This window comes from Aythya fuligula, chromosome 1 (genome assembly GCF_009819795.1).
Source record: "Aythya fuligula isolate bAytFul2 chromosome 1, bAytFul2.pri, whole genome shotgun sequence".
NCBI classification, from domain to species: domain Eukaryota; kingdom Metazoa; phylum Chordata; class Aves; order Anseriformes; family Anatidae; genus Aythya; species Aythya fuligula.
In genome coordinates this window covers 120,338,390-120,352,516 of record NC_045559.1, presented here as the reverse complement: position 1 = coordinate 120,352,516, position 14,127 = coordinate 120,338,390, and the positions used below count along the sequence as shown (strand labels likewise).

The 14,127-nt window shown below is 35.8% G+C and overlaps 1 protein-coding gene across 3 annotated transcripts in view; it reads right to left on the bottom strand.

Annotated features, from left to right (window-relative positions):
* The window catches only part of DMD (dystrophin), a 958,404-nt gene that overhangs the window by 873,860 nt on the left and 70,417 nt on the right, over positions 1 to 14,127 (bottom strand). For all 3 annotated transcript variants that reach the window (XM_032193124.1, XM_032193145.1, XM_032193154.1), the window contains exon 2: positions 396 to 488. The gene's annotated coding sequence lies outside the window, so the exon portion shown is untranslated. The remainder of the gene's footprint in view (positions 1 to 395; positions 489 to 14,127) is intronic.

Genomic DNA, 14,127 nt, shown 5'->3' with positions numbered 1-14,127 from the left:
ACAATGCATATGAAGTTTAGCAAAATATTCTAATTCTACACATTACATTCTGTTCTGTTTGATACACGTCTGATAGATAGAATACTGATAGAATTACAGCTAAAGCCCCAAATATCTAAATGAACTCTGTCTCAGCCTTTTTTCACTTCACCATGCTTATAAATATGCACACAACAAAGTCAAGCATTTTCATTTTACAGACAAACCCAGCAAAGGATTCCTGTCTAATAAAGGGTACAGCTGTAGTGTTTCCTCAATTTCAAAGGAAAATTGAAGATGTTCAGACTCCTAAACAATATTGTTTCCATAGGCCTTTATTAATGGGGGAAATTAATTGATAACATGCAACTACATTGTGTCTTCAATATGCAGTAATAATGTTAATGCATACATACAAGTTTCTGTCCTGTAAGACATTCCAAGAGCTCCAGAAGTCTTCGTCCATCTCGAAAATCATGAAAAAGATCTTCAATGTGACGTCTTCCAAACTGAAATCAGAACAATGGCTTCATTTAGTTCAAAGCAAAAACAAGGAAGAATCATCATAACTAAAATATGGAATTCCAACCAGAAAGCTGTAAAAGCCGCTGACATGCAAACTGGTTTATTCTGTTTGTGTAAAAACAGTGTGCAAATCCAATTAAATAATGAAGATAAGAAGTATGGCACAAAGTAAAGGAAGAACATATCTTACAACTAAACTCAGGATTCTTTCACATACATCCGTTTTTAATAGAGTTCTACTGAGTAAGACAGATTGGTGTCTCAGGTACTTTCCCTAAAGTAAGGAATGTATCCTTCATTCCCTCTTAAAATTAAACTATTGATATCATAGGCTCTATACGAGCCAGCAGTGTGCCCTCGCAGCCAAGAGGCAAATCACATTTTGCAGTGCATTAAGCACAGCATAGCCAGCTGGCCAAAAGATGTGATTCTCCCACTGCATTTAGCATTGTTGCAGCCTCACCTGGCATACTGTGTGCAGTTCTGGACTTCACAATATAAAAGAACATTAAGGTATTTGAAAGTGTCCAGAGGAGGGCAACAAAGCTGATAACGGGGTTGGAAGGCATTTCCTGAGAGAGGAGGCTCAGGACACTTGTGTTATCTAGAAGAGGCCAAGAAGTGACCCCATTGCTCTCCACAACTTCCTCAGGAGGGGAAGCAGAGAGGGAGGCACCATTCTCTGTTCCCCAGATGCTGAAGACAGAATGTTTGGGAATGACACAAAGCTGTACCATGGGAGGTTAAGGCTGAACATCTGGAAAAAAAATATTTACCATCAGGGTGGTGAAGCACTGGAACAGGCTGCCTAAAGAGGTGGTTGATGCCTGTGCCTGTCAGTGATCAAGAGGAATCTGGATAATGCCCTCAATAATATGTTTTAACTTTAGGTAAGCCCTGAAGCGGTCAGGCAGTTGGGCTTGATGGTCTTTGAAGATCCCTTTCAACTCAACTATTCTTTTTCTGCTCCAGTCTATTTGTGAAAGAGTGTTGCAGATCCAGTAACTTGCATACACCATTATGCAAACAATTAAGTCAGAACTAAATATTAATGAAGCTCAAACACAAGCTGGTCTTGTCAATTAAGGGGCACTTCAGGAGAAAAATATGAAAAATAATATGCCAAAACCCTGAAACATGTACCAAGCTGTATGTGCCTAATTGTCTCTGTTTCACATGGCAGAAACAAACTTGGAATTGCATGAGAAAAGATAAGTCATAGGCTTATTCTATTCTGTTCTGTTCTTCATTCTCAGATCTGTTAGATCTGAGGATCTAACAAATATATCTATGTTGATAGGACATACTTGCAATTGTACTGAACCAGGGCTTTATTACTGACTAAAACACATTTCAAATTTTCTACACAGCATCAGTTAAAGAAGAAAAGAGATACATGAGATTTTCCCCTATGTGATAATGGTAAAAGATTATTCACTCCCTTTGTCATTAAGCCAAGCTTGTGAGCTGGTATTTTGGCAAATACATTAAATTGTAAGAATATAGAAGCATAATTTTGTATAGTTCAGTCACTGTGTAACTTTATGTATACCTATAAATTTTCACATATTTTTGTATGCATGACAGCTATGGAGAACCACAATAAAAAATATTGATTATTTTGTAGAGTGTCAAGCAGATTTACATGGCCATGTTATTTTTAATTTGTGAAGTTTCACAGATGCTTTGATTGATTGGAAAGGAAGCTTCCGTATTTTAATTTGATAGAATTGACACCATACAGAACCACACTTCATATTTTCCACTGTTACCACAAAGCAATGTACAATTGGCGATCCATATTACACAGAAAACATTGCCTTTCCTGTTAGCAGAGTTGTTCTTATACTCACTGTAACACTCATTAGCGCTAGCTGGTGGTTTTGTAAGAAATGTATTATTTTGTCAGAAAATATCAATTCCCTCAGAAAGTTTCTTAAACAGAGAATAGAATTAAGGACACTCTCCGATACTAGATACATTTTTTTTTTCCTCAGTCAATATTTATACATACAGCACAAACCATCGGGTACACTGGCATAACTCTTTCCCTTTTTCTCTCACTGTTACTGCTGTTCTGAGGTAGTAGCTCCTTTCAATCCTTTCATTTCTTGGTAACATCTCGTTTCTGCTTCATGGAACAAACAAATCCAAAATATCAAATATTTTCTACAGCAGTGGGGATCCTGGTTTTCTAGCACAGCTTTCACACCCTGCTCTACTCATTCGAAGAGTTGATTTCTACTTAATACATGCGCTGCCATTTGACCACCTAAAATATTTGAAATCTAGTACTGTATAAATTCACATATGCTTTACTAGCCTTGCTTGACCTTTTGAATTCTATCTGTTTAACTAATAAGACTCAGCATTTGCTATGATAAACAGCTTTTGTAAAATGTTTTCAATTATATGCCATTATACAAGTCAAGTCAGGCATAGTATTCCTGAAGTTATATAATGCTTTCTCTATAGAACACAAATTTTAAATGGTTGACATTTGACTAAATTGGAGAGACTTTACTTTGTGTCCTAATCTTGCAGAATAGAAGTTGTTTTTGCGGAGGGGAAGCACAAGATGTATGCACTTCTAAGGGAACATTTTAACATTCTTTAGAAAGTTTGAGTGATCAATAGACCATTCTGTAACACTCTGGAAGAGTCATGCCTATAACGTTACTGAATCATTCTGGGAATATGAGCACAATGACATTTTGGTAACAGAATATAATTATATTGCTTTGTATCATGAGGGAAAAATAGAACTAGCCTTCATAACTGCTGTGTGTCTGTCTGTCTTCCATTTTGTAGCATTTAGGCTACCCATAAAGTTTAGGTTGAAATCCATTCAGGACAGCTGAAAATTCTACTTGACAAAATAATGTTATGTTTGGTTGTATTTTTTGTTTTATTGTTTAGTTTTGTTTTGGTTTTGTTTGGTTTGTTTTTGGTTTTTGTTTTTGTTTTTGTAAAGCTTTCAAAAAGGAAATAAAGACATAGCATAGTATCAGCTACAGCAGGACATTTTTAATACAAATGTATTACAAGTAAACCTTAATACAAAAGTTACCATTGATTTTTGAGGGTCACGGAGGTACACCTTCTATTAAACAGCAACTAAAAATACCTTAAGATGCCCTATGCTGCTGCCACACATCTTACCCTTACCCTAAAGAAGGCTGCTATTTTTCTGGCAATGCAGTAATTAAGTCTTCTTTCTCAATAGATTGAATGTCTTCAATGGATCGACATTGCAGTAAGTCTTCAGAAACAAAAGGCTCAAAGATGCATCAATTTTTGTGTTTTCAAGGTCATTGAAAAGCGTATTTTAAGTTGTATGTAACTTCACAAACAAACATAGCAAGCCATAGGTCTTTATATATGCCATGGCTTGTCAAAACAAGTGCCTAGTCTTGTATTATAAATTCCTGAAAATAGCCTTGTTTAAAGCATTTTTTTATTTTTATTTTTTTAAGGTTGTGACTTATAGCTACCACCCTTTACCTACAGAGAAATGAAAATATTCAGAAAATCTCCTGTGCTGTGTTCATGCACGTTGATTTGTAACTCTCCCTGTATTAGAAACATATCTAAAATGCTTTTTTTTTTCTTAATGAACAAAACTGTTGTATGGTGAAATGCTGAATCATACTTAGTTTCCCCTCCTAGAAACATCAGTGATAGAAGAGATGGGGGAAAGGAGAGAGAAAGCAGGACAGAGGAAGATCTGTAGCTACTGCACATAGGGTACAAGGAGACTTTTTTCAGTGTGGTACTCATTTTCCCAGGAGCTTGACTGGCAGCAATTTGAAACTAGAGATGATTGCATGGTTTAAATCAATATATAAATGGTCTATAATATTAGTTGTGTAGATCAGTAAATTCCTTATCATCTCTCTCTCCTGTACTTGCATATTTCAGGGAGACCAACAATTAATGGAGAGACTTGAGGGTTTGGAGATAGGAGTGAAAAGAACAATGAGAAACAAGAAACAGAGTAAAGAAAAAGAGGGAATAACTGTAAAACTGTTTTAAAACTGTTTTGTTGTTTGTTTGTTTTTTGTTGTTTGTCTAAGTGGAAAAAATAGTAAAGTCTTTCCAGAAGTAAGACTAACAAACAAAAAAAATCTAAGAGGAGTTTATTAGACTCTTTATGGCTAAGACTCTAGGGTTTTAAAAACACAGCCATGTTTTACGTATTATTTAACCTACTACCTTTGTGTTAAATAAAGGTCAAAACAGACGATTCTCTTGGTTTAGCTGATATGGCTGGTTGGCAGCAATTGCTGATCTTTACATAATATAAGGCGACCTGAATGAAATCAAAGGGATTTATTTTAAAAGAAAATCACAAAAAATGTGTTACAGAAGCGAAGATAAGATTCCTGTTTTATTACGGATGAAATTAAAGTTCCAACTTCAATAAAGACAGGGGAGAGTTCTGATTAGAATTCTCAACATACATTTGTTGCATCTCATGAAGCAAAAAACTGTTACCGTGGCAAACTAAACAAGCCTTAACCATGGAATTACAGGGGAAGGTACAATTAAAGTCTCAGGAAAACATGGCCACTTGCAGCAGTGTCTTCCCCCAGATCTTATAAGGGAATGAATTGTACTCCATGCACATGTACATAGTCTAGAATGCTCTCAGGCTTAAATAATACAGAAAATGTACTAGTTATTTTCCAAACTCAGACAGCAACTGAACCAATCCAAATAATATTATTGAAAAAGGCAAAAGCAAAAGGAAAAGAGATAAACAAGAAAATCAGGAAATAGACTGCAATCATCAATACATAAATATAGCTGAAAACTTTTGGTTGTGAATGTATTTAGAAATCTTAAAACATCAAGTTCCATCCCATTCATCTCACTGCTATCTAATTTCATTGTCACATTATTGTGGCAATGTATTCTTGTGTTCTTCTTTCCAAAGACGGAACACTATCGGGTCTCATTCTCCCCACATAAATTTAGCAAATAAATATAATAAAAATGATTTAATCAGCTTATTCATCACATGCATTATAGAAGAAGCTAATATTACAGGAATTATTACATGAGAATATGGTATTCCATGAAAAGCTCTCTGTTCAGAGTTACATGCAAGCTAGTAATTGTGAAAAGAATACCAAGTAATTGAAAAATATCTTGCCCAGAGAGGGTACAAAGACATCTGTTCATGAACATTGTCTCTCTTATTACTCAGTGCTCAAAAAATATAAATTGAAGCTCCAAAAATTCTGAGATTTGTTTAAACTATCAGCGGACATTATTTTTTAGACAAAATTAGCATAGACAAATTCTATACCAAGGGAAAATGGAGGAAAAGGAAGGGGAATAGGAAAGGAAAAAGGATAGGAAGGGAAGGGGAAGAAAGGAAAGGGGAAAGAAGAGATGTGAAGGGGACTAAAAACAAGTCCTAACTTTAATTTTCTCTCATAAGCTGTAAGGGTAGAAATGTATTTTTACTTTCTGAGAGTCTCAAACACTCAAAATTTCAAGCAATGAGTACATAATAACAACTCCAGCAAAATACATGGTAAGAAGATTGTAATACGGCTAATATTTAAGGTTCTTTAACATGCTTTTTGTGTGTGTTTTTTTTTTTTTTTTTTCCTTTTTTTTTTTCTTGTTTTATCAAAATAACATATTAGGTATACTTTTTTTTTTTTTTTTTTTTTTTTTTTTTTTTTTTTTTTTTCCAAAAAAATTACAGAGGGTTAAAGCTTGGCTGAGAAAGAGATCTTAGACTTTCCATTTTCCTCTTCAGACAAGTATGCATTTAGATTACACTTTTCATATGAGGACAGACTAGACTGTAAGAGTATTATTACATAATACAATTTGGAAGCTATCGCTTGTGCATTTGACAGTATTACTGACTTATTGTTGTTTCATCTGGAAAATTTAGCAACAGAAAGTATCTACAAATAAGAGATCAAAGGTGAATAACTTAAAGTAGAAAATGACACTGTAAAGACAGAGAATTCAAAGTTTGGCATGACAATAGAAAATGTAAGGATATATTAGGCTTTAGCAGGAAAAACAGGGTTACCATAAAAATAGTGAATGCAGAAGCCCTTCAGACTCCCGGGACAGTTAAATAACTGAGACCTTAGCTTGTGACATTATCTCTGCCTCTGGGAGGGGCAAGAAAACCAGGCAGCAGTGGCTGGAAGGTGCTGCAGCACACTCCAGCTGTGCCCCAGCATGCTGGGCTGCAGAAGAAAAGAGCCAGAGGTGGCCTGCAGTTTGGCTGTGACCTCAGGGTGCTGATTACTACAAAAATGAGAAGATGAGATGTTAGCCAAAAAGGCAGAAGGACATAGGCCACAAGTCTTCAAATAACTTTTTAAGTGCTTCTCTCAAGTTCAGTTTGTAATCCTGTAAATTTTGCTGAACGGATGTCAGAAAGAAAGAAAGAAAAGCTTGATTGGCTTACAGATGCTACCCTTTGTAAGACTTTCAAGAATCAGCCTTTTCTTGAAGTCAAAATATTTGATGCCTCACTCTGTGAAACAATAAAGAAAAGCTATTGAGCTAATCTCAACAGATCTTTCAAGTCAGTTTTAATAAAAGAGGGATTATTAATACTTGCTCTTGCTCAGCTAAATATATTAAAGATTGAATTTCTTTCTCAGACACATTCGTTTGTGGTTTGTTCAGTTCTGTTGGGAAGTTCCAGGAAACTGACTGACATTTCCTTTCATTGATGCTGGATTACTATTACAGCATCAGAAGATATTGTCCCTGTCAGGAGGGAAGGATGATGCACTGGGCACAGTTTAATTAGGCCACGGTTTTACAGACTCATGGGAAGCAAAGAATAATAACTTGAGCAGCTCAAGCTGTCATTTCTCCCTTCATCATTCTTCTCTCCTGCTGGAAAATGGAGGTCTTTGTTCTTCTGCAGCTGAAACTCAGCATCAGCCAGTTTTAAGTCAAACATTGCAAAAGAAGTTTGTTCCTGTATGGTCACAGCTCCAAGCTTTTGTTGAGGATGCCTTTTTTACAGTATAACTTCAGCTTTCAAGAAACTGCACAGAGGATTAACTGACAAACCTGGTTTTATAAAGATCCATACTGCTGACTGGATGAGAGGAAGGTGGAAAGCCCTTCTCTCCAGATGCCACTCTTCTCAAAGGTGATGAACCTAGAATTATTCTCCTTTTCAAAAAGGTAATTAGCACAATGCCTGCAGCAAGCCAAGAAAACCCAACTCTCCCCTTAAACAGGGATGTAGAGGCAGGTATTACTAATCCTGTGAAGAACATTTGTTACTGTGGGACAGGATACACACTCCCAGAGTAGAAGGTGGTTTCATACCCTGATCATGATCTTCAGGTGATGCCACCAGACCCATCTGCCACTTCAGTTCTTGTAAAAGAGTATTTTCCTCCGAACACAAGGAGTCACTGTACTTTTGTAGTGTCGTTTCAGAGGACACTCACACAGCCTTAAATTTCTGAAGAATTTTGTTATTTTCATTTTGAGATACATCAGAAAATCTGATTGCAGGGACCATGCATATCCAGAACAGAGAAATACAGACATAAAGACAGACATAACTATGTTAGTATAGCTAATCACTCATTTTCATAGCACTCAGGAACTTGTTTGTCTCTACATTAACTGCAAACTAAAGAAAAAGCAAATCGATTTATCATTTATCCATTTATCAAGTAAATTACACCTCATCTGTATTTTGAGACAGATGGCAACCACTTTGGAGTTCTTCACAATCCAAAGGCATAGAGCTTACCAAAGGAAGACAGAGAGGCATGGAAAGGGTTGATGTCAAAAAAGTAGAAGAGCTCATTGACAGATGAAGAGTAGCCTCACTAGTGCCTCCAGTTATTGCATAGGTTCTACAGACAATCTACATTATCTCCTCAGTACAGTTTATCATAGCCTTTTGAAGCCAGAATATAAAGCCTGCAGAGACCCAACATTCTAAAATATTTTCTTTATAAAAATTCTTCTAATTTACCTTTCCTTTGTTGAATTCTGCTTTAAGATTAATTATGTGATAATTAAAATACTGGAAGATTCGCCATGTGTAACAGAACTTCCTAAAGTTATGTTTCGGTGTTCCCTATCCCCAGGAACACTGAAATTCACAAAACTGAATTATGTTCTCTGCTCTAAAAGCAAAGGGAATCCTTATTTATAAATTAAACATGTGGCATTTTAAAAATCAAAGCCAAAATTATTACTATCTCTCTTATTTTCATAAGAGAATTTGCCTCAAAATTTCCTTATGAGGTTTATTCAGTACAAATTCAATTCACTTTAATTAGATATTCTATCTTATCTATTAATGCCATTTCAAAACGAGATTTTGAAATGAACCACATCACTAACCAGATTATTTTTTCCTGATTCAGTATATTGTATTTTTCATAAGAATGAAATTAGATTAAAAACAGATATTAATTGTGATGGCATGATATTATGAAAAAAAAAAAGAAGTTCTGTTTCAAACAACAAAATAAAATCTACTTATAGAGTATAATTAGAGCAGGAAAAATATCCTGTAATGACATAAACAGTAGCTTTTAATAGGGCTACAATATATAATCTATCAAAAAGTTATTCATTATGTCAATCACTAAAATCAAAAGAAAAAATTTCAGTGATTTTTAATATTATTTTTTCAAAAGGTTAATTATTCCTATAGAAGAAAATGTTTTATAAAGTATGTTGTCATTGCTCACTATGTGCAGACCACAAACATGCAAATTAAAGCATGAACAATTTTTTTTTAGGCAAAGTTTGATGGGCCACTTCTAAGCTGACAGAGATGGTATTATTAGCACTGGATACCTGAACCTGAATGTGGCAGATTTTGAATTTTTCAGATAACTGTTAACACAGAAATAAACAAAAGTTCATTATTAGATATATGATGCATATATGTTCCTTTAAAATCTGAAACAAGTAAGATTATTGCCTCTGTGGCAGGCTCAATGGAAAAGTATTTGCTTCATGAAAGGCTGCTGTCACAATTCCAATGTAGCTTTGTCTAAGATACAAATCAGGTGAAAAAATTACAAAATTTCAGTTCATAGATGATATATAAGGAAGAAATTCTTCACGGGTAAGGCACTGGAACAGGTTGCCCAGAGAAGCTGTGGATGCCCCATCCCTGGAAATGCTCAAGGCTGGATGGGGCTTTGGGCAACCTGGTCTGGTGAGAGATGTCCCTGCTCATGGCAGTGGGGTTGGAACTGGATGGTCTTTAAGGTCCCTTCCAACCCAAACTGTTCTATGATTCTGTGAATTTAATATTATTTTGGATTTCAAAGTGTTTTGTGATAGCTTTTCAGCTCTGCTACTAACCAGAACAGAAATCAGACATAGTAACATAAGCATTAAAAAAAAAATTGTATTTCAAATTTCCCATCAGCCAGGGAAAAAAAAAATGGTGAGAGAATTGCCAAAGCTTAAATGAATGGAACAAAGACTAACCAGTTTATAAAAATATTAACCTAATGCTCACTACATACAATACCATCTATGCTAATTCACCCTGTAATTATTACACTAAGTTTCTGTTTGGTAAGCTTTGAGTGTACAATGTTGACTTAAACTGCTTTTCTTCTAAACAATACAAAGCTTACAGGGATATACAAAACAAATCTGGCAGCTATATTTTTTCACCAGTTTAATTTAGCCAGCTAACATCACTGAAGCATTTATTATTTTCTAGTGTATTGCTGTTCAAGGTCATTGAGGCCTGGATGACTAGCAATGGGATGAAAAGAAATCTTCTGGAAGCAGGTACGAACATACACCCAGCAAGTTCCTACATGGTTTGAAGAATGAGTAATAAAATCAGAGTCAAGGATAAGGGCTCTTCTTTTGAAAGTGCAGCTGGTTTTGCAGCTAGCTTCATGGAATCGAGTAATTTGACAGCAATGAGCTTCCTTTTGCAAGTATGCATGCAATTATGTTCCCACCTCTGCAAAGTGACATACAAGTGACAACAAAATAAATAATGAAATGTCTTTGCCAGTGAAAAGTCATCCTCAAGAGCAAACATATTTTGGTTGCCAAATCCAAAATGTGAAATCCTAGTGCATCTGAGGTAGCACTGCTTTTAACCAGACTTATTTTTTAAGACTCAACAGAAGCTTTAGCAATGATACACAAGTGGATGACTCATCCTCCCTTCTAAAGCGTCACAGACCTTAGTTGAACTCATTGCATTTTCTAGCAAATACACATAGTCACCATTATCACGCTACACTGAATAGTTAAATCAAATATTTATTTGCTTTCATTATTGCCATTTAAAGCTGTAGCAATGGTAAAATCCATGCAACCACATCTGAGCTGATTGGTGATCATTTTCACCTAGTGAAAAGGGGAATCCATTATTTATCTTGTGCAGAATGGAGTTACTCTGTTAAGCGCCAAAGGGACTAACTGTCCTGTGTTGAAGCCCAGCAGAGTTGGAGGGCACACTGCACATTTATCACAACCAAGAACTGTTCAGGGAATTCTCCTTCATCCACTGTACTTTTTGTCAACAGGCTTGTTTGCAGTAATAGGGACATTTAATTTAAATTGCATGCTTAAAAAAGCAAGTATTCCTTCTCTGCTTGAGCTCAAGTAGGAGTCTAAAATGAGTTCTTCCACTTTTTTTCTCATCTGGAGAATCACAGTTCTACAATCTTCCCACAGAAACTACACAGTTAACGAAGAAGGTAAAACTTTATACTATATTTCATAGTTTGCCTTAAAAAATCTATACAAGATACACAGTTTATTAGCTAATCAGGTATGAGTGAATAATCTCTATTTGAAACAAACAAACAAAACCAACACTGTTATTTGAAAGCATAATTTGCTTCTCAATTTCTATTAAAAAATGGTAGACCAATGTAGAGGCCGCCTTCCACATACAAAATCACAGGACATTCAGAAGAAAATCTCATAAAAAGCAACAAGAAAACAGCATTTCAAAAGGAGGCGGCAGAACATTTAAGACACAGTGAAACAGCTAGAAATTAGTATATTCAAAGACAACTTTTATTTCTTTTGACAAATTCAAATGTAGGTGTATGGCAGCCTGCTAGCCCATCAACAACAGTCTCCGCAGGACGAGCTGTGAGTGTGGCATTACCTTTAAAGGCTACAGTACACCTGCTCTCAGTGACATGCAGTTCCCTCATTTCACAACCATTCTATTTTTTACTGTACCTCAGCGATGAGGTCAAATTTCAGATTTTATAAATTGCTGCAAACCTATTATACCTGGAATCCACATTACCTTGACCTGTGGCCAAGACTCTAGCACTCTTTAAATCTTCCATTTTTATTCTCCCACACTGCTACCGGTACTGTGATTAGATATGCCCAAGAAGTGGGGAAGAAAATAAAGGTTTATTTGTATCTTTTGTTTATAGGTTTGTTTGTCTTCTGTTGGAGTGTTCCTAGTGTAAATGATGTAATTTATGCAGTTAACATAAGTAATATGTGACTTTCTTACATTGAAAACTATAGAAATTTTCCATTTTCATTCATTACATCTAATTAAATCATATGCAATTCTTCACATAAATAAATTATAAATACAATATCAAAAAGCATTTTGACTAGATACTGAGTTGGCATTTTTATCAATATTACAGCTCTGAACATAATTGTTGGCAATAATGTTTAATACTTTTTTATCTTCAACATTGGTATAACTAGTTGCAATGGCTTGGCTACTGGCAGGTAGCATGCATATGTACTTCAAATAAACACAGATAATGATGGGAAACTCAGTGAAATTGATTGGCATATGCTGCTTTTGTAATGTCTGCCAATAAATCAGCCAGATTCCCAAGGAATTTAGGTACCTATTTGCATTTGTGAATCTGGATCCCGTTTACAGTTCATTAAAGTAACACTATGAGCTGAATCTCTCCTTAAAACCAGTCATTAAAAATTGACTGAAGTACAGTGAAGAACAAATAAATAATAAGAGATATTGGTTTGCATTTTAGTTGCAATTTTTGTGTTTAATAATCGCTCAGGATAAAATTATTTTTTGCTTCATAAATTTGTGCATCTTTTTACCGGATTATACTACCTATTGTGCCTATCATTTAGCTACTTTGAAAATATATTTAGTACTGACAACATAAGGTTTAATTCTAATCCAAATTGTAATAACTGCTTTCTTGGCACTCAAAAAATAGTACAGCTAAGATAGCAGCACCGGGCCTTCAGCTATGCACAGATGACAGAGATGACTGGCAACTGGTCTACAAACAAACAACACCAGCCTGAAGATAATAGAATAAACCAGCATTCAAGAGGTACCACCCAACTGAATGAGGGAGAACAGATTATTTCTGACGTATCCTTTGGAAATAATCCTTTGGACCTGACAGGTTTTGACCCATGAAAAAACATACACAAACACCAGAGATACACAACACAGCTTGGGGAAGACAGTTTTGGCCTCCTGTCGCAAAATGCTGTCAAATACAGTTCAGCCTCTGAGACTGACCTCCACGAAGGGTGCAGCCTTCAGGGCTAACAATGCATCATGAAAATTGTTGTATCATATACCTAAGGCTTGACTATGAGCAGATCAGTGCTCGGCTCCTGGTTATTGACATTCTGATTGCTTAGTAGCTGAGAATACAGCCTTAAATTTTGAAATTTTCCTGGCGTCTTAGTCTCCCAGAATACCCCTCTTTCAAGGGTCCACAAATCCAATAACTACCACAAGACGTTAGAGTCATGGGTTTTGGCTGTGAAGAGGAATAAACTGCAACAGCTGATTGAAAGTCCAAAGGCAAAAGAAAAAGACAGTTTATTAGACATACATGTATGCACTGCAAGTCTTAACATATTAGAAAACTAGCAATGATTTCTGAAACTGGGAAAAAAGAATTCCCAAATGTGTTCCTGAATTGATTGGTCAAGGGATTTTAAGAGAAAAGACAAAGGATAATTCCATGTTTCCTTTTAACAGTGAAGTCCAACAATTTACTGAAAGAAATGGAGTCTGTGCTTTGACATGAATGTGTCTTAGAAAACAAAACAAAAAAACACAAGTTGCATTTTTTTTTAGAATTCTGGGCAACGTGACCTACCATAGATGGCACTACATTTCCACTGTAATCTGACTATGCAACCAGTAGTACTGGTGCTGTGAAAACTGCTTTGAATCACGGAAGTCCCTAGACCTTAACTGTTCCAGGTACATGACGAGGTCCCTCTGTTGCACAGGCACCCTGTTTGGCTTGCCTGCATGAGGTTTCCAATGACTGGACCTGAGAAGCTTGCTGGGCCACACAACATTTCTGCTAGCTTTAATGCAGAAGTAAACATTATGTCTGACTCGGCATGTTCTTTGCAGAATTATGGGGCCTTTTGGAGGTAGCCATGCAAATGTCAGCACAATACATGGACTGTATATGGACACAATTATGGAATATCGAGAGAAATCAGGTTACACAATGCATGGCTTTATGCAGTTCATGATGTTTAACCTCAACTGATGCTATGCATGTTAATCAGATATTCAGTCTCCAGTCCACATCAGTGCTAATTAGAACGTGTTATTTACTGTAGAGTGTAGGCTTGCTCAGGCAACTGCCTGACATTAAT